The following is a 24,115-nucleotide window of genomic DNA, read 5'->3' as shown; positions in this document are numbered from 1 at the left end:
TAATCCAATACGACTGGTGTCTTTAAAAAGGGGACAGACAGGAGAACACTATGTGAAGATTGGATTTATGTGACCATAAGTCAAGGAGCTTCCAGAAGCCAGGAAAGAGGCCTGGAACAGATCCTTCCCCAGCTTCTTCAGAGGGAATGCAGCCCTGTGGACATCCTGATCTCACACTTCTGGCCTCCAGAATTTAAGAGAGTATATTCCAGTTGTCTAAACCAGTCAGTCTGTAGTCCTTTTTTCTAGTTGCTCCAGGAAAACAATATGCCAGTTACGTGACATCACTGTGCCTCCATATCCCCCTCTGTAAGCTGGGGACAATAAGGTACCTTCCTTCACAGGATTCTTGGGAATTAAATGAAATAATGCATGTAAAAGGCTAAGCATGGAGCCTGCTACATGGCTGGTGTCCACTAAATGGGTAGTTGTTATTGCTGTAACTGAGATAACAGACCGCCACCACCACCCCACAACACACACATATACACACACACAGAGATACGCACACACACACACAACTTCAGGGAAGGGGATTTCTTGGATAAGCAGACAATTGACCCTCATGCTCCTTCCCTTCTCCTCCAGAGGGTCCAGGAAAACAACCTACCCATAAATCTGACCTGGCCCAAAAGTTAAAAAGAAAAAAAAAAAAAAAAGCTTTAATGTTGAAACATCACTCAGGTTTTTGTGTTAAGAGGTAGGTGTTCTTTGGGAGGCTGAGGCGGGCAGATCACGAGGTCAGGAGATCGAGACCATCCTGGCTAACACGGTGAAACCCCATCTCTACTAAAAATACAAAAAAATTAGCTGGGCGTGGTGGTGGGCGCCTGTAGTCCCAGCTACTCGGGAGGCTGAGGTAGGAAAATGGCGTGAACCTGGGAGGCAGAGCTTGCAGTGAACCGAGATCGTGCCACTGCACTCCAGCCTGGGTAACAGAGCGAGACTCCATCTCAAAGAAAACAAAAAAGAGAGGTAGGTGTTGTAATGGGTTTTCTTCTTACAACTGGTAGAGCCCAGTCTGATGGCAGGAAAAGTGATGATGATGCTGTTCTGCAAAATATTGGGAAGTATCACCCAATATTAAGATTCTTAGTTGCAAACAACAGGATCCAATCCAGTTCGTTTAATTGGAAAATGAATGTATTTAAATATTGTATAAGGCCAGAGAGACAAAGCCTGAACCTACACAGACAAGGAAAAATGTCCAACATCACAGGGAGCGAGGGGGATTCTTTCATGAAATCCCCCCCTGCCACCACCGCTTGGCAGCGCTGATGCTCAGAACTGGATGCCAGAAACTCCACCCCTGCCATCCCCAAAGAACCCAGTGAGGGGGTGGAGGGTAGAGGATGAAGGTGAGGATGCAGTGAGAATGAGGGCCGGGGTCAGAGAGTCCTGGATTCAAACCCTCAGCCTGTCATCCGTCCTGGGCAAAGGAGATGTGCTCATGCCCTCATTTATTCATTCTTTACACAAATATTTACAGACTGCCTCCTTTGTGCCAGGCACTGTGCTAAGTGCTGGGGATAACGTGATGAAAGAACAAAGGAATGTGGTTTGTGTTCTTGTGGTGCTCAGTTTATCAAACACAGGGCTGAAACAAGCCCATGGGGACAGGAAGGAGGCAGAGTTCTGCCGTGAAGGAGAGGGTTGAGGAGGAAGCAGAGAAGGTGCTGCACTATTTCAGAAGATAGCCACAGGCCCTGTATGGGGCATCCTCAGACATCAGCATCTCAAGGCAGCACAGGTGACAGGCTCTCTGCAAAGAGAAAGGAATTTGTTAATTATCATTGCTGAAGCCCTTGACTTGGACACTGTGCAGCTGGCAGATCCTAGACCCTCCCAGAAATGAGCACCCCTGGTCCTCCCTGCAGTCAGGGCGACAGACAAGAAGGCAGTGAGTTTGCCTTGTCTGGGTGGTGGTGGCTCGGGAGCACTGCAGACTCACTCTGCAGGGTGGCTGCCTCAGTGTTCCCATCTGAAAAAGGGGAACAGGTAAGACGGCTCAGATTATTTCAGAGGTGCTTCTAGCAGTGACCTCCTGCCAAGTGGGCTTTTGGAAAATGTGTTCAGTTTGTGGTTTCACAGGACACATCGCCACTTCCTCCTCAGAAGGCAGCGAGAGCCTCAGCATCAGAGGAGGGACACTGTGCAGGTGCAAGGGTGTAGGGCCTGTGAACTCTACCTCTTTGCCTCAGATCTTCCCTCCAGACCTGCTCCTCGCCTTGCCCCACGCCCTGGGGTCCCGGCTCTCTCCCACAGCAGATCCCACAGCAGATCCTGGCTCACTCCTGCTTCTCCAGGAAGTGGTTCTCCTTCCTTCTGCAGAGGCCATACCCAAAGGTCTTGCAGATCCTGGAGCTGGTGTTGAAGAAGGACCTGGGAAGGAAGGCTCCAGGTAGAAGGTAGGTGGAGGGGCTACCTAGACACAGGAGGGTCAACTAAGAGGATGATCTTCACAGAGGCCTACACAGCAAGCAGCAGAAACAACCAGCATGGCCAAGTGTGGTGGCTCACACCTGTAATCCTGGCACTTTGGGAGGCCGAGGTGGGTGGATCACCTGAGGTCAGGAGTTCAAGACCAGCCTGACTAACATGGAGAAATCCCGTCTCTACTAAAAATACAAAAACTAACCGGGTGTGGTGGCATGTGTCTGTAGTCCCAGCTACTCAGGAGGCTGAGGCAGGAGAATTGCTTGAACCTGGGAGGTGGAGTTTGCAGTGAGCCGAGATCATGATCATGCTACTGTACTACAGCCTGGGCAACTGACTGAGACATCAAAAAAAAAGGTAAAATATCTTGATGAATATTTAAGATTGGAATTTAAGTCTCTGCAATTATTCAATGTCTTCATTCAGCCACAGACTTCTTCACCTCTTTAGTAAACCATCAGGTAAACAGAGGGGAAAAAAAAACCTGGTGAAATGAGAAGATTTGCGTTGATGTGGAAGGTGTTTTCTTTTTGAAGCTAGAAATCACATTCTGGTAGATGATTAACACTTTAACTTGACCTTGAAGTCCCTGGAATGACTCATATTTAGATCCAAACTCTTGGGCTGAGCAGGGTTGGGTTAGGGTGCAGAGAGTAAGGCAGGACTGTGCAGGTGCAAGGTTGGACCCTGTCTTTATTTTAAATGTTTATATTTTGTTCATGGACTTTTAAAATTAGTTTTAATTTTTTAAACCATTGCATTAGAATGTGATTTATCTTGATGACTGAGTTTTTTGACTTCTTAAATTCTGTGTCCAAGACCTCATTAATCTCACCCTTGTCCTGAGGTGAAGCCCTGTCCCTTGGGGGTGGATGAATGAGCTGGATCTTTTGCTGAGAGCAGATTTGATGGAGACCCAGAAGGAGGGTAACACCAGAGCCCTGAGGAGGGAAGAGTGGGTGCCACAGAGTAGAACTCATTAGGAAAGGGAAGGCTGTGGTTCCTGAGGGCAGCCTCGCCTGCTGTGTAGCCCTACCTGGGGTTGCTACTCTTCCCTCTTCACCTTTTGATGATCCAATCAATGAGTTCCTGTACATTTAGAGCTCTAAAGTAGAAAGATTTATCTGTTTTCTTTGAGTTGTACGAGTTGGAAATCTTTACTTGTTTAACGCTTTTTTTATTTTCTAAGTTTTCTATCATGAGCATATATTACTGCATTTAGGTATCAGGAACCAGCAAAGGAAAGACATTTAATTACTTATATAAAGAACAGAATCATCTTCAACAGAGCAAAGCATTCTTACCATTCAAGAGACCTGAGACAGACCAAGGGAACAACACATATACACAGGCCTTCAGTGTTTGCCTGGACTGGTGCAGTAGCCTACTCACTCAGCCACAGACTTCTTCATGTCTCTGTCTCCACCCTTGGTCCCCTACAGGCCACTCTCCACACTGCAGCCAGAGGGATCCTCTGACTATTTGAATCAGATCATGATGTTCCTGTCATTTCCCATCTCTCTTACAAAGCCTAAGTTTTTATACAGTCCTATAAGTCTTGTTCCCATAGCCTCTCTGACTGCATCATTTTCCACTCCCCCACCCCACCTGCTCAGCCCCAGCTACACTGGCCTCGTTGCTGCTGTGCAAACACATCAGGCACAGTCTTCTTGGGGGCTTTGCACTAATGACGTCTTCTTCCTGCATTGCTCTTCTCCCAGCTGGTCATGATGCTCACTTACTTTCTACAGGTTCTGCTCTTTGACCGGTCTACATAAAAGAGCAGCACCTCCTTTACCCCCATTACTCCCTATCCCCTTCCACTACTTTGTCTTCAAAACGCTTGTCATGACCCATATATTATCTCCTTATTTTTCTATTGCCTGCCTCCCCCAGAGGGTAGGGTCCTTTGCTGTGTTTTCTTTACAGCCATGTGTTCATGGAGAATGATGCCTTGTAGGTACTTGGCAAATATTTGTCAAATGAATTAATCTGCTCAGGCTCATTGGTGCTGGGGATGGTGCTGCAGTCATTGAATAGGATGAGGATAATTAGGTTCCGTGGAAAAAAGTGTATTTGATCATGGTGCACCTCCTTATTAGGAATCGAGTTCTAACATGCTATAAATGGTCTTGACATGGGAGGTCAGAAGAGGGAATTATTTTTTCCAATTAGGGGATCGAGAGAAGTTTCTCAGGGGTTGGTTCTGGATATGAGCTTTGTAGCACAGTTGGATTGGGACTGGAAGAGAAGAGGGTAGAAAAGTGGACTAAGGGATCGGCACAAGCCAGGTACCTGGGGAGTGGGGAGGACTTATGGCATGATTGTGAAACTGCCTTTGCGAAAATTATAACTAAGGAAATTATGACACTGAAAGAGGTCAGACCTAACCAACTCTATCTTGCTTCTACCCTTTAAGCTGTCCTTGTTCATTCCTGGGCATAGGCAGAACTAACCTTAGGAAGGAATTTAGTTTGTGGTTTGACTGAAACAAAATTGATACTAGCCCTTTCCAAAAAATACTTCCTTCTTACCTGGGGACCAGTCTGCCTTAATTAGCTACAAAATTAGAAATTACAGTTTAGGAGTCATGCAGCCTCTGACTGCAAGAGTTTGAACCTCCCCAAATTGCTCCTGGTGATAACATCATTGTTGTAAAACCTAAGGTCAGTGCTTGATATATTTTGCAGAACATGCACTTGATGGATCAGCCAACACCACCCAGACCGGTAATCTGCCTCAACCAGTTCTGCCATCGCACCCAGAAACAGAAGACAGCAAGAAAACCTCACTTCAATTCCCCTGTGATTCCATCTCCAACCTGACCAATCAGCACTCTCCACTTCCCAAGCCCCTACCCGCTAAATTATCTTTAAAAGTTCCAATCCCTGGATGCTTGGGGAGACTGATTTGAGTAATAATAAAACTCTGGTCTCCCACACAGCTGGCTCTGCGTGAATTACTCTTTCTGCATTGCAATTCCCCTGTCTTGATAAATCAGCTCTGTCTAGGCAGTGGGCAAGTTGAACCCACTGGGCGATTACAACTTCTTCCAGTTGCAGGTATTGCTGGTTCCCAGGACCTCTCCCTCCAACCCCCATCACTTTCTTCACCTTCCTTCTGGAAGGATTTCCCTGGAGTGGCCTCAGCCCATGAAGATGGAAGGAGGGAAGAAGGCTGTGGGCATTGCAGGAGCAAAGAGCAATCAGAATGTGTAATTTAGAAAGTAGCCCAAGGACTCAGCAGAGGACCTCAGTTGCCCTACTCCTCCCTCACCCTAGACGTCTTTTAAGAGATGGAGTCTTGCTCTGTTGCCCAGGATGGTACCACCATGCCCAACTCTCACCTCATATGTGGTTCAACCCCAGAACCACAAAGCCAGAGAGACCTTATAAACTCAGCAAAGCCACAAGAAGTGAGGCTCATGGAGAGTGATGCCTTGTAGGTACTTGGCAAATATTTGTCAAATGAATTAATCTCCTGATGCTCACTGGTAGTGGGGGCGTGCTGTAGTCATTGAATAGAATGAGGATAATTAAGCTCCTTAGAAAAATGTGTATTTGACCATGGGGCACCTCCTTACTAGGAATCTAGCTCTAACATGCAGCACTCTTATGCTGTGAGATTCACCAGCCTGAAGACACTCAAAGATCTCGAGAGGATAGTAGTCGAGACATAGGAGAGTAAGGGCCTGGAGTTATTACTAATATCCCAACAGCCTGGGAGAAGCATGCCTTGGCCCTCAAGCAAACCTCCAGCAAACTCTCAGAATATAGAACACATTTCTTGCTCTCTGCCTACAGGTGCCTCAGGCAGCTCGGCTGTTCCAGATCCTTCTGATTAATTTTTAGAATGGGGAAATAAAATCATGATTTCATATTGGATTTTTTTGCCTTGGAGGAAGGAGGTAGGTAGACAAAGTCTTTGAGAATAAGACATTTTAGTAAAAAATGAGCAAAGAATCTGTGTGGCAGGCATCCCTACTGCACAGATGAGGAAACTAAGAAGGAGTAACTTACTCAAATCACACAGCTAGTAAGTGGTGGAGCCAGGACAAGCTACCATTAAGCCACAACTCAATCATTGAAGAATCTGGCTTCTACAGGGAATTCTTTCTTTCTTTTTTTTGGAGATGGAGTTTCACTTATGTCACCCAGGCTGGAGTGCAATGGCACAATATTGGCTCACTGCAACCTCTGCCTCCTGGGTTCAAGCGATTCTCCTGCCTCAGTCTCCCAAGTAGCTGGGATTATAGACATGCACCACTACACCTGGCTAATTTTTGTATTATTAGTAGAGATGGGGTTTCACCATGTTGGTCAGGGTGTTCTCGAACTCCTGACCTCAGTTGATCCACCCGCTTTGGCCTCCCAAATTGCTGGGATTACAGCTGTGAGCCACTGCACCTGGCCAGAGAATTCTTAAAATACAGATAACTGGTAAGGGTCTTGGGGAGGAACTACCCAAACTCATTTCTCCCCTGTTCCTGGGCCTCCCCTTAACCACCAAAGAACAGGGATGAGTGAGTCGGGAGAGCTTTTTCCTAATACCGAATACGGGGTATTGTCAGAGGCATTTGAATCAGAGTGATTCCATTTTGAATAGGAGCTGGGTCAAATAAGCCTGAGACCTGCTGGGCTGCTTTCCCAGAAAGTTGGGCATTCTAAGTCACAGAATGAGATAGGAGGTCAGCACAAGGTATAGGCCACAAAGACCTTGCTGATGAAATAGGTTGCAGTAAAGAAGCCAGCCAAAACCCACCAAAACCAAGATGGCAACAAAAGTGACCTCTAGTGGTCCTCACTGCTCATGATATGCTAATTATAATGCATTAGCATGCTAAAAGACACTCCCACCAGCACTGTGACACTTTACAAATGCCAACATAATGTCAAGAAGTTACCCTATATAATCTAAGAAGGGGAGGAACCCTCAATTCCAGGAACTGCTTACCCCTTTCCCGGAATATTCACGAATAATCCACCTCTTGTTTAGCAAATAATCAAGAAACAATGATAAAAATAGCCAACCAGCAGCCCTCAGGGCTGTTCTGCCTATGGAGTAGCCGCTCTTTTATTCCTTTACTTTCTTAATAAATTTGCTTTCACTTTACTCTATGGACTCACCCTGAATTATTTCTTGCATGAGGTCCAAGAACCCTCTTTTGGGGTTTGGCTTGGGACCTCTTTCCAGTAACAGTATCTTTTCCAACACCAACAAATTCTCCAACACCAACTAGGTGTCTACAAATTAATTCACTTCTGACACTAATTCCTGAGTAGCACTGTAAACCAAAAGTATCTGAAACAAGTTTCAATTTTGGAGTTTATTTTGCCAAGGTTAAGGACGTGCCTGTGGCACAGTCTCAGGGGAGGTCCTGATGACGTGTGCCCAAGGTGGTCGGCCTACAACTTGATTTTATACATTTTAGGGGGACGTAAGACATCAATCAATACATATAAGATGTACAACGGTTTGGCTCAGAAAGATGGGAGGGGCTTCCAGATCGCAGGTGGATTCAAAGATTTTTTGATTGGTAATTGGTTATTAGCTAAAGATCTGAAATCAATAGAAAGGAATGTCTGGGTTAGGTAAAGGGTTGTGGAGACCAAGGTTTCATCACACAGATGAAGACTCCAGGTAGCAGGCTTCGAAGAGAATAGTTTGTAAATGCTTCTTATAAGCTTAAGTTCTATGTTAGTGTTAATGTCCAACTCCCCCTTTCCATCATGGCCTAAACTAGTTTTATAGGTTAACTTTGAAATGCCTTTGGCCAAGAGGAGGGGTCCATTCAGATAGGAAGGGGGCTTAGTATTTTATTTTTGGTTTACAACACAGACCTCACAGATTAAGGGCTCAGTCCCACAAGACCTGCTCTCACTTCAGATACAAATTGCAAATTCCAGGAGTCACTCACACTTCTGACTGATTGACTGTATAAATTTCAGTGTTCCACAATCCCCCCTCAAGTTGGATAACTCACTAGAATGACTCTCAGAACTCAGGAAAGCATTTTGCTTACTGTTGTAAACCAAAAATAAAATTCGAAATCCCCCAGTCGATGGAATGCAGCCCCCATCCCAGCCAAGGGGATTCCAAAGAAACCTGAAAAACTAGTTCAGGCCATGATGGGAAGGGGGGATTGGACACGCCGCATTACGCTCACCTCCCTTTGGAATTCAGGCATGACTGACCAGCAGTAACATTAAAACAGAGATCTTAAGACTAACAAAACAGACTATCAATAGGATACCAAATTTCAGCCTCACTCTGGTATAGTACCACATGTCAGAGAGCAGGACCTGAAAGAAATCAAAGTATTTTACCCTAAAATATATTTATTTGACATATTTTTGAAATAGCCCTGCAAAACTGTCTCTTGTGGGGAAAATCTAATTCTGTAGAGAATCCCCTTCCCTTTCCAGGTTGTTTGCCTGATTCAGGTGAGAATTAACTAAGAGTCTGGCACTTCTTTAAGTCTGATAAGAAACATTTACCATCTATTGTCTCTGAAGCCTGATACCTTGAGGCTTCATCTGCATAATAGGAACCTTGGTCTCTATGACCCCTTATCTTAATCCAGACACTCCCTTCTATGCCTTCTGTGGATTCCAGGTCTTTAAACAAACTCCCAACCAATTACCAATCAGAAAATATTTGGATCCACCTATGACCTGGAAGCACCCCTACCCCAAGCTTCCAGTTATCCCACTTTCCTGGGCCAAAGCAATGTACATCTTACTTGTACTGACTGATGTCTTATGTCTCCCTAAAATGTATAAAACCAAGCTATAGCCTGACCACCTTGGACATATGTTCTCAGGGCCTCTTGGGGCTGTGTCACAGGCCATTGGTCACTCATATTTGGCTCAGAATAGATCTCTTCAAATATTTTACAGAGTTGGACTCTTTTCGCCAACATAAATGTGCATATGCCTGTGAACTGCCTGGCATCTTTTTGAAATGCAGATTCTGATTCAGCAGGTCTGGGGGATGAGATGCTGTGTCTTCAACAGGTGCTCCCCCATGTCCATGGAAAGAGTTAAACTCTGTAAGTATTTGAAGAGATTTATTCTGAGCCAAATATGAGTAACCACAGCCTGGGACACAGCCCTCAAGAGATCCAGAGAATGTGTGCCCAATGTGGTTGGGATTCAGCAAGACAGGAGACTTTAATCAAATACATTTAAGAAATACATTGGTTTGGTCCAGAAAGGTGGGACAACTGGAGTGGGGGGATGGGGTTTCCAGGTAGCAAGCTTCAGAGAGAATAGATTGTACATGCTTCTTATTGGGCTTAAGGTCTGTGTTGATGTTAATGCCAGAGCATCTAATGAGGCATGCCCGACCCCCACTTCCTGTCATGGCCTGAATCAGTCTTTCAGGTTAAATTTTAGGAGTGCTCTGGCCAAGGAGGAAGCTCATTTAGATGGTTGTGGTGGCGGGTGAGGGATGAGGGGAGCTTAGAATTTTATTGTTGGTTTACATTCTCCCGCTTCTGGCCAAGAATTGCCAGAGGCAACATCGGCAAGCAAACCTTCGTTATGTCCCATAGTGTTGCCGGGATGTCTGCCCCCAGTCCATCCTGTTCCTTAATGGGATTCCCTATGGATAAGGGACCAAGAGTCAAAAGACTTACACCAGCCGGGCGCAGAGGCTCACACCTATAATCCCAGCACTTTGGGAGGCCGAGGTGGGTGGATCATGTAAGGTCAGGAGTTCAAGACCAGCCTGGCTAATATGGTGAAATCCTGTCTCTACTAAAAATACAAAAACTTAGCCAGGCATGGTGCAGGTGCCTGTAATCCCAGCTACTTGTGAGACTAAGGCAGGAGAATCGCTTGAACCTAGGAGGTGGAGTTTGCAGTGAGCCAAGATCATGCCATTGCACTCTAGCCTGGGTGACAAGAGCAAAACTCTAAGAAAAAAAAAAGTATTTGTGGATTAGAACAGGAAAGGGAACCTATTCGATCCAATAGGGCACCAACTAAAGATATGAAGAAAAATTATAATCTGGTACTCTCTAGAGGATTATTGCAGCCAAGAAATAATACATGATTCAGTCTGCACTCAAAAAAACATTTAGGGCTGAAATCTAGTATCAAGTGTTACACTTTTCCTTTGAAACAATTTCTCTTTCTCTAGCCCCTTTTTATCTATTAAAGAGAAATTATAGTAAGACCGATTTGTGTGCAAAGTGAGTTTTAGTCTTATATACTTGACCTGATTATTGCATAAAATGCAGCAGGGAGTGATTGGCTATATAGGCTCCTTTTTAGTTACTTTGCTGGAACTTTACTTAAACATGCTATGACTAATTTTTGTACAATACCCATTTTCATAAGATATTTAGGTAAAGGGATTACAAATACCTTACATAAAGCCTGTTTAAACATCTTAAATTTGATAATTCTATTAACCTGTACCTTTTATGTTCTGGTCCTAGGAACTATTTTTTTCCTACCCCCAGACCATTTTACCTTTTCTGGTTCCCAGCAGGGAGTGGTATCTGTAAGGCCCATGAGGATGGCAAGTTGAGAAGCCTTCTCAAACAGTTGTATGATTCTGTGGGAGGGGCACCCATGTAAAATGGACCCCCTAAACCCCCAGATTTACCATGACCTGGGTAGTAGGCATATTCAGTGGGAGGATATCCCTGTCATCATACAGCCAGTCCCACATGGCTCTCATATTTATCTGGATAAATGCCACCGTAAGATCTGTTTGCCTTGAGAAGAGAACTGCCCAACTCTCCCTGTAAAATGCCAAGTGGAGCCCCCCAGATGAAGCGGTTGATACACTTCTCATAATTCCGGAGAATTCCTGAGAACTCTCAAGAATAAGCTCCTGTGCATTTGGCTCACATACACTCATCAGTGATCGCTCTATAGAGAACTGTGGGGCCTGCATCAACCCAAACGAGCTCTTAAATTTTGTAGCATTTAAAATTAAGGATTTTTGTCCTTAAAGTAGTGATTTTTGCAATAAATTACACAAAAGGCTTCTCAAGAAGCTGATGATACCAATCTACAAAATGGAATAATGGCTTTATATTATTCCTTGTAGCTATAATTGGTACTTGGTTTTGCCATTCCCCTACATCGACTGTCTTCTTGGGAGCCACAGGTCTCAGAGTTAACTTGGATGTAGGAATAGGAGGAAGCCAGAGGAGTAGCGGGAAATCAGGCATGAAAAGCCCGAGGCCCCACCTGCACCTCCCTCCTGAGCCCAGGACTAATTTCAGAGAGCAGAGACCGAACCTCCTTTGCCTATCATATCCCTGGGAGCCACCACCGAATCAGCCACCACTGCACTTGGAAAGGGTAGGACTCATGCCAAAGATGGGACACCATGCCGACATTATCTTGAGACCCAAGCCCACACTATCTTGTGGCAGAGGCAAGACCACCACAGTTTCAGGGTCCCACGAGACTGATGCACCTGGTGAGCCCCAGAAACACAGGACACACCGTTTCAGAAGCTGCCATTCCCATGTCTGACCACGCGGGGGCGGCGAACTCTCAGATTGGGTCGCTCCCTCAGGCGGAGCTGTCCTGATCCTAGACCCGGGAAGCCGTGAAAATCCACTGGGCGTCCCAGGGCACCACTGCCCTGGGAGCTGCAAATCGAAAGCATCTGCCCCCAGCCCAGAGAGCTCGGGGCCAGGCCGTGTTACGCAGCTGGAAAGCGTGGACCCTTTGGCGGCGTGGGATAGGGCGAGTTTGCCCGCAGAGCCAGCAGCTCGCCCCCGCCTGAAATCCCAGTTCTCAGCGACTGGGATGGTGACACCTGAGGAAATTCCTCAGCTACAAAGCATCATGTCTCACCTTCTTGAGCCAGTTTCTTCTGTAAAAGGGAAATGGTACTGGCATGCATAAGATTTTGCAGGATCAAAGTAGAAAATCATTAAGAAAACACTTTGCAAACTGTAGAGAACATTGCCAATGTTATATATCAGGGTTTTAAAGAAAACTTTTAAATATTCTCTTTATTTGGAGAAAGAGGTAGGAAAATTCTGGAGATATAGTAACGAACAAAATGTACCAGGTGTCTGGCAAAATCTGTCCCTGTGTTTCTTTTTGAAATTGACTTGAATTTTATTTCCATTCTTAGTTGTTTAATATTTTCCTTAATTTTGAAATTGCTCATTCTCCATGCTACAGCCAGTGCGATCTTTTAAAAAAGGAAATATGATCTATAACTACATGTAATGAACGGATGAACATCGTAAACATAACGCTGAGTTAAAAATCCAGATAGAAAACAGCACCTGCTGCATGACTGCGTTTACATAGAAAGTATAACAGGCAAATAGTTGGAAGTCAAGATAGTGGTTACTCTAGGGTAATGAGTGGAGGGGGTGCTGGTAATGTCCTATAAAATTCATTGGGTTATACATTTATGCACTCTTTTCTGTATACATTATATTACACCTCAGTGAAAAGTAAATATTGTATGGGGGAAGGAAGGGAAGCTAATCGTGTCTCCACCAGCCTAAAAGCGTTCAGTCGATTCTGATTCTTCTGAACGTGAAATTTGTACTCCTGGCCGGGCACGGTGGCTCAAGCCTGTAATCCCAGCACTTTGGGAGGCCGAGACGGGCGGATCACGAGGTCAGGAGATCGAGACCATCCTGGCTAACACGGTGATCCCGTCTCTACTAAAAAATACAAAAAAACTAGCCGGGCGAGGTGGCCGGCGCCTGTAGTCCCAGCTACTCGGGAGGCTGAGGCAGGAGAATGGTGTAAACCCGGGAGGCGGAGCTTGCAGTGAGCTGAGATCCAGCCACTGCACTCCAGCCTGGGCGACAGAGCGAGACTCCGTCTCAAAAAGAAAGAAAGAAAGAAAGAAATTTGTACTCCTTTACCCAGGTCCACCTGGTGCCCCTGGCTTCATCACCAATGGGCTTACCATGGCCACACAGGTCCTCTTTCAGGCCCTCTCTCTGCTGACCAGTTCTGGCCACAAGGCTGCCTCTTCCATCACTGGGAGCTCCTCCCCACATTGGAGCTGTTCCCTGCCACCTGGAATGTCTTCCCTCCACATTCCTGCCAGCTCCTTCTGCTCAGCCTAGAGGTCACTTTCTCACAGAAGCTGTCCCTGAGCCTGTATCTAAATTGCACCCTCACAATGACACAAAGATATGAACAACAAACACTAAGGATTCCAAAAGGGGGGAGGGAGGGGAGCAAAGGTTGAAAAACTACCTGTTGGGTACTATGTTCACTGCTTGGGCAACGGTATCATTAGAAGCCCAAACCTTAGCATCATGCAATATACCCGTGTAACAAACTTGCACACATACTCTCTGAATCTGAAAGAATTTTTAAAATAAGAAAATAAATTGTACCCCCTTAGTTCTCTCTGAGTACCCTCTTTTTATCTTTATAACACCATAATTTGTATTTATGGGATGATTATGCTTCATTATTTGGTAAATGACCTCACCAGCTAGACTCTAAATCAAAAAGGGCTGGGACTGTATCTGATATATTCTCAGTTGTACCAGCAGCACCTAGCACAGTGTCTCACGTAAATGATACTTATTTGCGGTTTGGCTTAACTAATAAAAAAAAAAAAAAAAAAAAAATTCTGGGAGGGAAGGGCATTCAATCAACAGAAAAAAAAAACAATGATATGTAGGGGAAAGAGAAACAAAATGGTAACAGGTATTGTATTAGTGTTGTAAGAACATAGGCGTTCTTTTTCTTTCTTTAATATGACGTATTTAATCTCTTATGTTATTTTTATGAGTAAGAAAATAAACTTTAAAAATATTTTTGTACTATTTAAAATTAAGTTTTCATTTAAAACATAGACTTCTGGGTGTATTAGTCCATTCTCCATGGTATAAAGAACTTGCATGGTATAAAGAATTCTGCTATAAAGAACAACCCGACGCCAGGCACGGTGGCTCATGCCTGTAATCCCAGCAGTTTGGGAGGCTGAGGAGAGCAGATTACCTGAGGTCAGGGGTTCAAGACCAGCCTGACCAATGTGGAGAAACCCCATATCTACTAAAAATACAAAATTATCTGGGCATGGTGGCACATGCCTGTAATCCCAGCTACTCGGGAGGCTGAGGCAGGAGAATCGCTTGAACCTGGGAGGCAGAGGTTGCAGTGAGCTGAGATCGTGCCATTGCACTTCAGCCTGGGCAACAAGACCAGAACTCTGTCTCAAAATATAAAAATAAAAAAAATAACAAAACAAAACAAAACAAACCTACCAGAGACTGGGTAATTTATAAAGAAGAGGTTTAATTGGCTCACGGTTCTGCCAGCTATACAGGTAGAGTAGCTGGGGAGGCCTCAAGAAACTTTCAATCATGGTGGAAGGCAAAGGGGAAGCAGACATGTCTTACATGGCAGGAGTGGGAGGAAGAGAGAGGCGGGAGGTGCCATACACTTTTAAACAATCAAATATCATGAGATCTCACTATCAGGAGAACGGCAAGGGGGAAATCTGCCCCCATGATCCAACCAGCTCCCACCAGGCCCCACCTCCGATATTGGGGATTACAATTTGACATGAGATTTGGGTGGCAACACAAATTCAAACAATATCACTGAATAAAGTGCAGATGGCAGGATAGTTATACGACAGAATGTTCATTCTCCGATTTCTATTGAATTGGAGAGGAGAAAAAAAAACAGGCAAAAAATAAAAAATAAAATCAGCAGCAGTAAACCACCAAGGGAAACAGTAGAACCTCATTCCATGAACTTCAAAAAGCAGTAGCAACAGAAAAATATAGAATATCCTGATGTGTTCCATCACGGGTCCTATCCCCAACTGCTCTGTCCTAGAAGAGGTGCAGGAGAAAGAGGAAATAATACAAAAGTCCTGAAAATTCTCACCAGTTGTTCCAGTTAGCTGCCTAACAGGATCCATACTTAGTGGCATAAAACAACAACTATTTTCTGATGCACGTGGATTCTCTAGGTCTAGAATTCAGGCAGGGCTTAGTTGGAGAATTCTTTTGCTTCTTGTGGCCATGTCTGAGGTCATTTTGTGGTACCCAGCTGGGCTGGGCTGGGTTGGGCTGGACTGGAGGACCCAGGATGGCTTCAATCACATGTCTAGGGCCTTGGCAGAAAGGCTAAACTAAAAGGCTAAACTCAGCTGAGACTGTTGACCAGTGTCCACTGCATGTTCTTTTCAGCAGTGGTCTCTGGGTAGTCAGACTTTTCACATGGACATCAGCATCCCCCAGAGCCAGCATCCCAAGAGTGCAAGATGGAAGCATAGCCTTTTTTGACCTAGCCTCAGAAATCACACAGCATCTCTTCCACTACGTTCTACTGATCATGATGGAGTCAGCAAGGTCAGCCCAGATTCAAAGAGGGGATTGACCCCAATTCACAATGGGACAAGTGCCAGAAAAATTGCAGACATGTTTTTAAACTGAGACAGAGTAGTTAACATTTTTCCTATATGTAAAATATAATAACTTCCTCCAAGACCCCCCGACCTACCCCTGCTGCCCTACTTCCCACTAACAAAAAAAAAAAAAAAAAAAAAAAAAAAAAATTGTGGCCTTGTGCAGTGGTTTATGCCTGTAATCCCAGCACTTTGGGAGGCTGAGGTGGGAGGATCACTTGCATCCAGGAGTTCGAGACCAGCCTGGGCAACATAGCAAGACCCTATCTCTACAAAAAATAAAAAATTAGCCAATCATGGTGCCACACACCTGTAGTAGTCCCAGCTACTCAAGAGGCTGAGGTGGGAGGATAGCTTGAGCCTGGAAGGTCAAAACTGCAGTGAGCCGTGATCATGCCACTGCACTCCAGCCTGGGTGACAGAGTGAGTTTGTCTCAAACAACCAACCAACCAACAAACAAACAAACACTTCATCCTATTTTGACATCAAACTCAGCTCCAGTTTTTGGAGCTTATCTACATCAAGTCCAGCTGCAAAGAGGCATCTTGGAGTCTGTTCCACGGGTAGAGTTTCTCTCTGTCTGAAAACCTGTGAATTAAAGAGACATGCTTTCTGCCTCACATGCTCCCAACCTGCAATGGCGAGATTGGCACAGGAAACCACTATGTTCACTACTGTTTTAAAAGGGGAAGTTCAGAGCAATCACTGAGCCCTGGCAATTCTGAAATTGAATTGTGTACCTGTTGCCAGAGGTTCAGTGCTATTGCCTGGGTTCTTGGCTCCACTCTGATTCATACTTGCTTTTCCATAAGAAATGGCTCTTGTTTACAACTGAGTAGGCTTCTTGTTCTGTGTCTTAACAGAATACCTGAAACTGGGTAATTTATTAAAAACCAATTTTATTTCTCACAGTTCTGTAGGCTGGGAAGTCCAAGGTCAAGGGGATGCACCTGGTGAAAGCCTTCTTGCTGGTGGGGACCCTCTGCAGAGTCCTGAGGCAGTTCAGGACATCACACGGTGAGGGGGCTGAGCATGCTAAATTGTCTGTCTTCCTCTTATAAAGTCACCAGTCCCACTCCTGTGACAATCCATTAATCCATTTATCCGTGAATGGATTAATCCATTCATGACCCAACCACCTCTTAAAGACCCCACCTCTCAGTACTGCCACATTAGGGATTAAATTTTAATATGAGTTTTGGAGAGGAGTGTTAGAAAACTGCATGCAAAAGTCAAGGTGAATCCCTAGAAAATTCAAGTGCCTTGTTACTACCCAAGCTCTTAGGATCTCAGCAGAGATAAAAAGTCCACCAAGGCTTGCCATTCCCCAAGGCTCAAATTTCTAATTGATTGACTGATCCAAAGCTCCAGGGAAACTTTCTCATAAATGGAATAACCCGTCACTAGAGGAAGCCAACTGTGGTTCCAGGAATTTAAGAAAATCTCCAGAGAGCAGAGCCCAGACTGCCCATCATAGTCAAGAGACATCTCCAATAGCATTCCTTTCTTCCCTCAACTCCATGACTTCAGGCTCCACAGAAGTGTATAGAAGCAAACTTCAGACTGCAATTTGGGGATAGGGGATGGGAATAACAATAACAATAGAGCTCAGATACGGTGAGAAGGAAACCAAAGAGAATATATTGACACCAATTAGAATAAGCAAAAGGACAGGGCAGAGTTGCCCAAACTGAGCATGAGGAAGATGAAGGGAAATGACAGAGTAGCTATGCACCATACTACATGCAGTTATAAGGAAGAAAGAAAATAAAGCAGGGACAGAGGGGAGAAAGGAAAAAAAGAAGAAAATTAAAAAGGAAAGGACATTGGAGAAAGGAAATAGACACAAAGAACTCAATTCGGAAGAAAATCTGAGAAGAGGAAAAATATCCAGGAGGGCTTTCAGCTTAAAAAACAAAAACTTTAATAAAATAAGACATTAGGCTGGGCTCAGTGGTTCAGTGGTTCACACCTGTAATCCCAGTTTGGGAGGCCAAGGTGGGAGGATTGCTTGAGGCTAGGTGTTCAAAACCACCCTGGGCAACATAACAAGATTTCATTTCTGAAAATAAATAAATAAATAAATATTTTAAAATAAAAACATAAAAGACCCTTAAAATGAGTATCAAGGAAATAAATTGAAGATCTAGGTAACACCACTAAAAAAATTGCAAATAAATTGAAAATATCAAGGAAGAAACAAGTCAGAGCTACAAATCAATTTACTAGCATAGAATTAAAGTTGGGGATAGTAAATACCAATAGCCTGGGCCAGGCGTGGTGGCTCACGCCTGTAATCCCAGCACTTTGGTTGGCCAAGGTGGGTGGATCACCTGAGGTCAGGAGTTTGAGACCAGCCTGGCCAACATGGTGAAACCCCATCTCTACTAAAAATACAAAAATTAGCCAGGCACAGTGGCGTGCACCTGTTATCCCAGCTAATACGGAGGCTGAGGTGGGAGAATCACTTGAACCCAGGAGGCAGAGGTTGTAGTGAGCCAAGATTGCAACACTGCACTCCGGCCTGGGCACCAGAGAGAGACTCCATCTTAAATAAATAAATAAATCTCAATAGCCTAGAAAGAGGAAAAAAAAAAGTCAAATTATTTTTTTAAATATTAGTTTATCCTGTGTCAGATATTAATTATTGACATTAAGTATTTTAAATATAGATATATGTTGACTATATTAATGAACACTATCCTATAAGGTAGTATTGGGGAAAGGGTTAACTCAGCAGGCCTGGGTTGTTATAACCCTACACATTCCTAGAAAGGTCTGTTTTCAGGACTGATCTTTGGCCTCCTCCTGGGAACTGAGCTCATAGACTCTTCTGGATGATGAAAGTGAAAGTTTTTTGCATGCCTGAAGCCTTGGGCCACACTGTACCAGTTAGTCCACATAGCGTACACTAGCAATGATTTATGGTGAATGCCCCCTTTTTCTCTGGGGGTCTGGAGCTTTGTTAACTGAGGTAGGTCATGCAGGCAGTGTATGCCTATGAATGATCCTCAGCAAAAAGCTGAGATGCCCAGGCCTGGGTAAGCTTGCCTGGTTGACAACACTTTGCATGTGTTGTCATGCATCATTGCTGGAGGGACTAAACACATCCTCTGCTACTGTCTAGGGAGGAGACACTCACAAGTTTGCACCTGATTTCCTCCAGACTTCATCCTATGCATATTTTCTCTTCGTTAATTTTCTTCCGTATATTTTTGCTGTAAACTTACATATAACAACAATTTTATTTTTATTTTATTTATTTATTTATTTATTTATTTATTTATTTATTTATTTATTTATTTTGCTGTAAACTTAAGTGTAACAAGTATAAACTTAAGTCCTATGAGTCCTTTTAGAGAATTAAACCTGAGTGTGGTGTTGGGGACTCCAAACACAGGTAGTTTCCACTATTATCTCCAAATAGAAACTGTAGTACATAGATATTAAATGTCTTATGCAAAGTCATGCTGATATTGAATGGCAAAGCTGGAATTGAAATTATCTGACTCCAGTGCCCATGGTTCTAACAACTACTTACAAGTGAAGATAATCTGACATAATTAATGTCTCTTCAATAGAAAAGTCCACAATTGAAACAGAAAACTTATTCAAAGATATAATACAGGAAAATTTCCCTTTTAAAAAACATGCAGCCTGAAAAAGCACTCCTTTTCCAAAATGATGCAGAATGATATCAAAATATTGTTAAGTTACTGAAACTTGAGGATAAGCAATGATATTTTTAGATATTCATGTAGGGAAAAATATCACCTTTAAGAGAGAAAAACATTCAGGCTGCACTATAACAACATTCACTGGCAGAATTCAGTGAAGCTAAGTCCATAATTGTCCTGGAGAAAAGAAAATATGATCTAGGATTTTTTTTACCCCATAAAATTGTCCTTCAAGTATAAGGAACATATGCAAAAATTCAGGGAAAACAATATCCATAAACTCTTCATTTTTGTAGAATTACTTTTGTTAATCTAACAAAATGCTGATGAGGTTATCCTGAAGTTACTGATAGTTGCTTTATATGACAGAGCATTAATATCCAATACGGTAGCCACTGACCATATGCAACTATTGAGCACATGAGGTATGGGTAATATTAATTGTTATATGCTATAAATGTTAAAGTACACACCAGATTTCAAAGACTTAATACAAAGAAAAGTAAAATATTGCATTAGTTTTTATTTCATATTAATGATATATTGAAATGATATTTTAGATATACTGCATTCAGTTAAATAAACTGTAATTAAATTAATTTTACCTGTTTTTTTTTCTTTTTTCTTTTCTTTTCTTTTTTTCTTTTTGTGAGACAGGGTCTCCTTCCCTGTCACTCAGGCTGCAGTGCAGTGGCACAGTCTCAGCTCACTATTAGCCTCAACTTCCCGAGCTCAGATGATCCTCCCACCTCAGCCTCCCAAGTAGCTGGAACTACAGGCACATACCAGCACACCCAGCTAATTTTTCATTTTCAGTAGAGACAGGGTTTTGCCATGTTGCCCAGGCTGGTCTCAAATCCCTGGGCTCAAATGATCTGCCCACCTCAGCCTCTCAAAGTGCTGGGATTACAGGCATGAACCACTGTGCCTGGCCCCTATTTTTACTTTTTAGAATAGCTACTGGGAAATTTAAAATTCGATTTGTGGTTTGTATTATATTTCTGTTGCACAGCACCACAGTAGACTTTGGGGAGAGATTTCACTTGTTTGTACTATTTAGTTTAGTTTGATCTTTTAAAATAAGTATGGTTATTCATATAAAACAATAAACTCATTATTCCTAAATTGAATAAATAAACCAATGGACAAAGAGCTATGCTTTCTCCCCTGGGATGTTGAGACAACTAGCTGGGAGGCTCTGGATGGGAAACAATAACAAAAGAATGGAGAACAGCTGTTCATTGTCCAGCCCACTCCCTTTACAGATAGGAAAACTGAGACCCCAAAGGTCACTTACCACTCTAAAATCTCATGGACTCAAGTGTGCAGTAGATGAGGCTGAAGACGGGCATTTCAGATGATGCAGGAATACTGACTTAGGGGACATTCTCAGTAGCTCCCATGAGCCCCTCCAAGGTATGTAGCAGCACCTCCAGACAAGGAGTCCACTTCATCCTGGCTCATGCCCCTTGCCCAGTGTGCTTCCTCTTCCAAGAAATCAAAAACAAGATACTTCCTTTGGCCTGTGGAAATAGGGACTCTTTTTTTCTGCAGGTATAAGTTCCAGCCTCCCAGCCCTGGCTTAGAACTCTCAGCCCTTGGCACCATGGAGCTCAGCAGCTTCTGCGCCCTGCCTTCCCATCTGCCTGGTAGGCATGACCAGCTCAGAAAATACCCCAAGTGAGCTGAGGTGTTATTGGGAAAGAGGACCCTGAGACCCATAGCCTATGGGACAGGGCTGACTCCAACAGGCTACCCGGTCACTTTCACCTCAGGGGAAATCCAAGGCCCAGATATTGAAAGGGCTCACCTGTGGTCACCATTCAGTCTGGGGGAAGACCTGGGGCCAGACCTCCCAGATGCCAATTTAATTAAATCTTCACCAAATTATATTATTGTTGTTGTTGTTGTTATTATTATTATTATTATTTAGAGATGGAGTCTCGCTCTGTCACCCAGGCTGGAGTGCAGTGGCCTGATCTCGGCTCACTGCAACCTCCACCTCCCGGATTCAAGCAATTCTCCTGCCTCAGCCTCCCGAGTAGCTGGGACTATAGGCACCCACCACCACACCCGGCCAATTTTTGTATTTTTAGTAGACGCAGGGTTTCACCATGTTGGCCAGGCTGGTCTCGAACTCCTGACCTCAAATGATCCACCCACCTTGGCTTCCCAAAGTGCTGGCCGTGGCGTGAGCCACCATGCCCGACCCAAATTTTTATTATAAGCCCAACATATACTTTTGTTTTAAAAAGACAAACAATACATAAATTGTTATGAAGTTAAAAGTGAGTTCCCTGTTTTACATAGTCTTATTCCAAAAAGTATCCATTGTTAGAATGCTTAGGAGAGAAAGTAAGTTTTCATACTACCTTAAAAATAAGACCAAGTTCTTAAGCTTGGCTACACATTGGTGTCACTTGAAGACTCTGTGAGTCCCACCTTAAATTCTGATGTAACTGGTTTGGGTAAAGCCTGGGCATCAGGATTTTTTCAGTTCCCCAGGTGAATCTAACATTCTAGGTTAGCAATTTGAAATAGGGTATGGCCAGGGAAAACCTCACTGATAACTTAACAGTGGAGGTGGTAGAAAGGGGTGGGATTCTGGATTTATTCTGAAGGTAGGGTGCAAACAGGATGTGAGAGAGAACCAAGGATGACTCAAAGGTATTTGGCCTGGGTGCCTGGAAAGATACGAGTTACCTTTAACAGAGATGAGGTGACTATGGATGGACACGTTTGGGGTGGGGTGGAGCACATCAGAAGCTCGGTTTTGGAGATATTCAATTTGAGATGTCTTTAGACATCCAAATGGAGAAAGCAAGTAGACAGTTAGGTAAATGAATCCAAGATCCAGGGAGGAGGTCTGATCTAGAAATATGTGGATGTTGCCAGAGCATAGGTTACATGTGGTATGGTAGTGGAGGTCGTTTCTAGGTACTGACAGGGCTGCCGGTATAAAAGAGAACCAGGCCACAACCCTGTGCTCTTCTGACTTGGCTATGCGTGCTGCATCCCACACTAGGCACACTACACAGACCACTTAGCTTTGTGTATTTACCCACCTGCGTTCCTGTCTCATTTACAGTCTGCTTCTTTACTGCTTTGGAAGTAAACTCAAGTAAAAGCACCTTGAACAAATTGCCTTTGCCCATGGTCTAGACTAGCTCATTACCTTTCCTTCCTACATATGCACACACACCACCCGCATGTGCTAAGGGCTCCTAAAACCCTTCAAGGAGCCTACACAGCCCATCTATGCTGGCTACACAGACACCAGTATCACTGTGTTAAGACTGCTGCACTTACACATGTGGAGCTTCTAGAGTGCCCCTTGCCCATCCCTATCTTGGATCTCAGATCCCAAACCAGAATAGCCCATACCCAGTTAATACATTTAGCGTTTGCTGATTGAGAACTCACATGTCCTGAGATGGGTCAAGTCTTAATGAAAGACAGAACCTGTGCCTCCAGGAAGCACACCATCTGGTGAAAGTGAAGTGACAGCAGCCAGGACAAGGAACATGTGTTAAGTCCAAGGCAATCTGAAAGTTGCAGGCATGGGGCAAGGACAGCAGCCTGGCACGTCAAGGGAAACTTCCTGGAGGGAGCAACTTCTCTTATCTGGGGTGTGTGTGTGTGTGTGTGTGTGTGTGTGTGTGATGGAGTGCAGTGGCGCAATCCTGGTTCACTGCAACCTCTGCCTCCCAGGTTCAAGTGATTCTCCTGCCTCAGCCTCCCAAGTAGCTGGGACTACAGATGTGCGCCACCAGGCCAGCTAAATTTTTTTTGTATTTTTAGTAGAGATGGGGTTTCACCATGTTGGCCAGGATGGTCTTGATTTGATTTCTTAACCTCGTGATCCACCCGCCTCGGCTTCCCAAAGTGCTGGGATTACAGGCGTGAGCCACCGCGCCCGGCCAGCCTCATCTGGTTTTGTAAGAGGGAACCAGGCAGTTGAGAGGTGTGCATGGTTGGTGGAATAGGGCATTCTAGGCCAAACCACTATGATGGGAGAACTGAGTGGGGTGGGAGGTGGGGGGAACTGCAAATAACACACAGTTGATGCCAAGTGTGCCAGAGGAAAAGATAGAAGATGAGGGCAGTAGGAGGCACCCGCCTAAAGGCTTGCTTTACAGGAATCCAGGGTTATGTAACCAGCAAAGGAGGTGGGCGGGGCGGGCTTCAATCCAATGAGCCTGGCTTCAAAGCCTGGGGTGGTCTGAGGACGGCGCACAGCACGAGCTCCTGAGGAGCCTGCTAAAAAGTCAAAGGCTGGGCCACACCCAGACCAACTGAATTAGTAGGATCTGGACCCTGGGAACCTACATCATTTTCACAAGTGCCCCCAATGACTCCGATGCACACTACAGGTAGAGACCCACCACCCACAGCTCTCCCGCCCCTCCACTCTACCCTTGCTGATGGGGACTGGCTCTCAAGGCCCCAAGAAGTAGGCTGATTCATTTCCATGGTCACGGATTATGCTTTCAGAAACACTCCCAAACAACTCAGGGAGTTCTGGGAATCACAATCAGATGGGGATGGGGAGGACGGCGGAGCAGATCAGGAGAAGAAATTTCCAGCCAGGTGGGAGGAGGTAGGGTTTTGCTTTGTT

The 24,115-nt window shown here is 44.4% G+C and overlaps 1 long non-coding RNA gene across 1 annotated transcript; it reads right to left on the bottom strand.

The window, feature by feature from the left end:
* Positions 1 to 1,423: 1,423 nt before the first annotated feature.
* Positions 1,424 to 23,042, bottom strand: LOC116418554. The gene is made up of 4 exons (XR_004228642.1): positions 22,921 to 23,042; positions 20,795 to 21,020; positions 2,189 to 2,421; positions 1,424 to 1,762 (listed from the first exon to the last, which is right to left on the bottom strand). It is a non-coding gene; the product is annotated as an uncharacterized LOC116418554 (long non-coding RNA).
* Between the last annotated feature and the right edge of the window lie 1,073 nt (positions 23,043 to 24,115).

The sequence above is a fragment of the Piliocolobus tephrosceles genome, chromosome 20 (genome assembly GCF_002776525.5).
Source record: "Piliocolobus tephrosceles isolate RC106 chromosome 20, ASM277652v3, whole genome shotgun sequence".
NCBI classification, from domain to species: Eukaryota; Metazoa; Chordata; class Mammalia; order Primates; family Cercopithecidae; genus Piliocolobus; species Piliocolobus tephrosceles.
The sequence above is the reverse complement of the archived record's forward strand: the minus strand, read 5'-3'. Positions and strand labels throughout refer to the sequence as shown.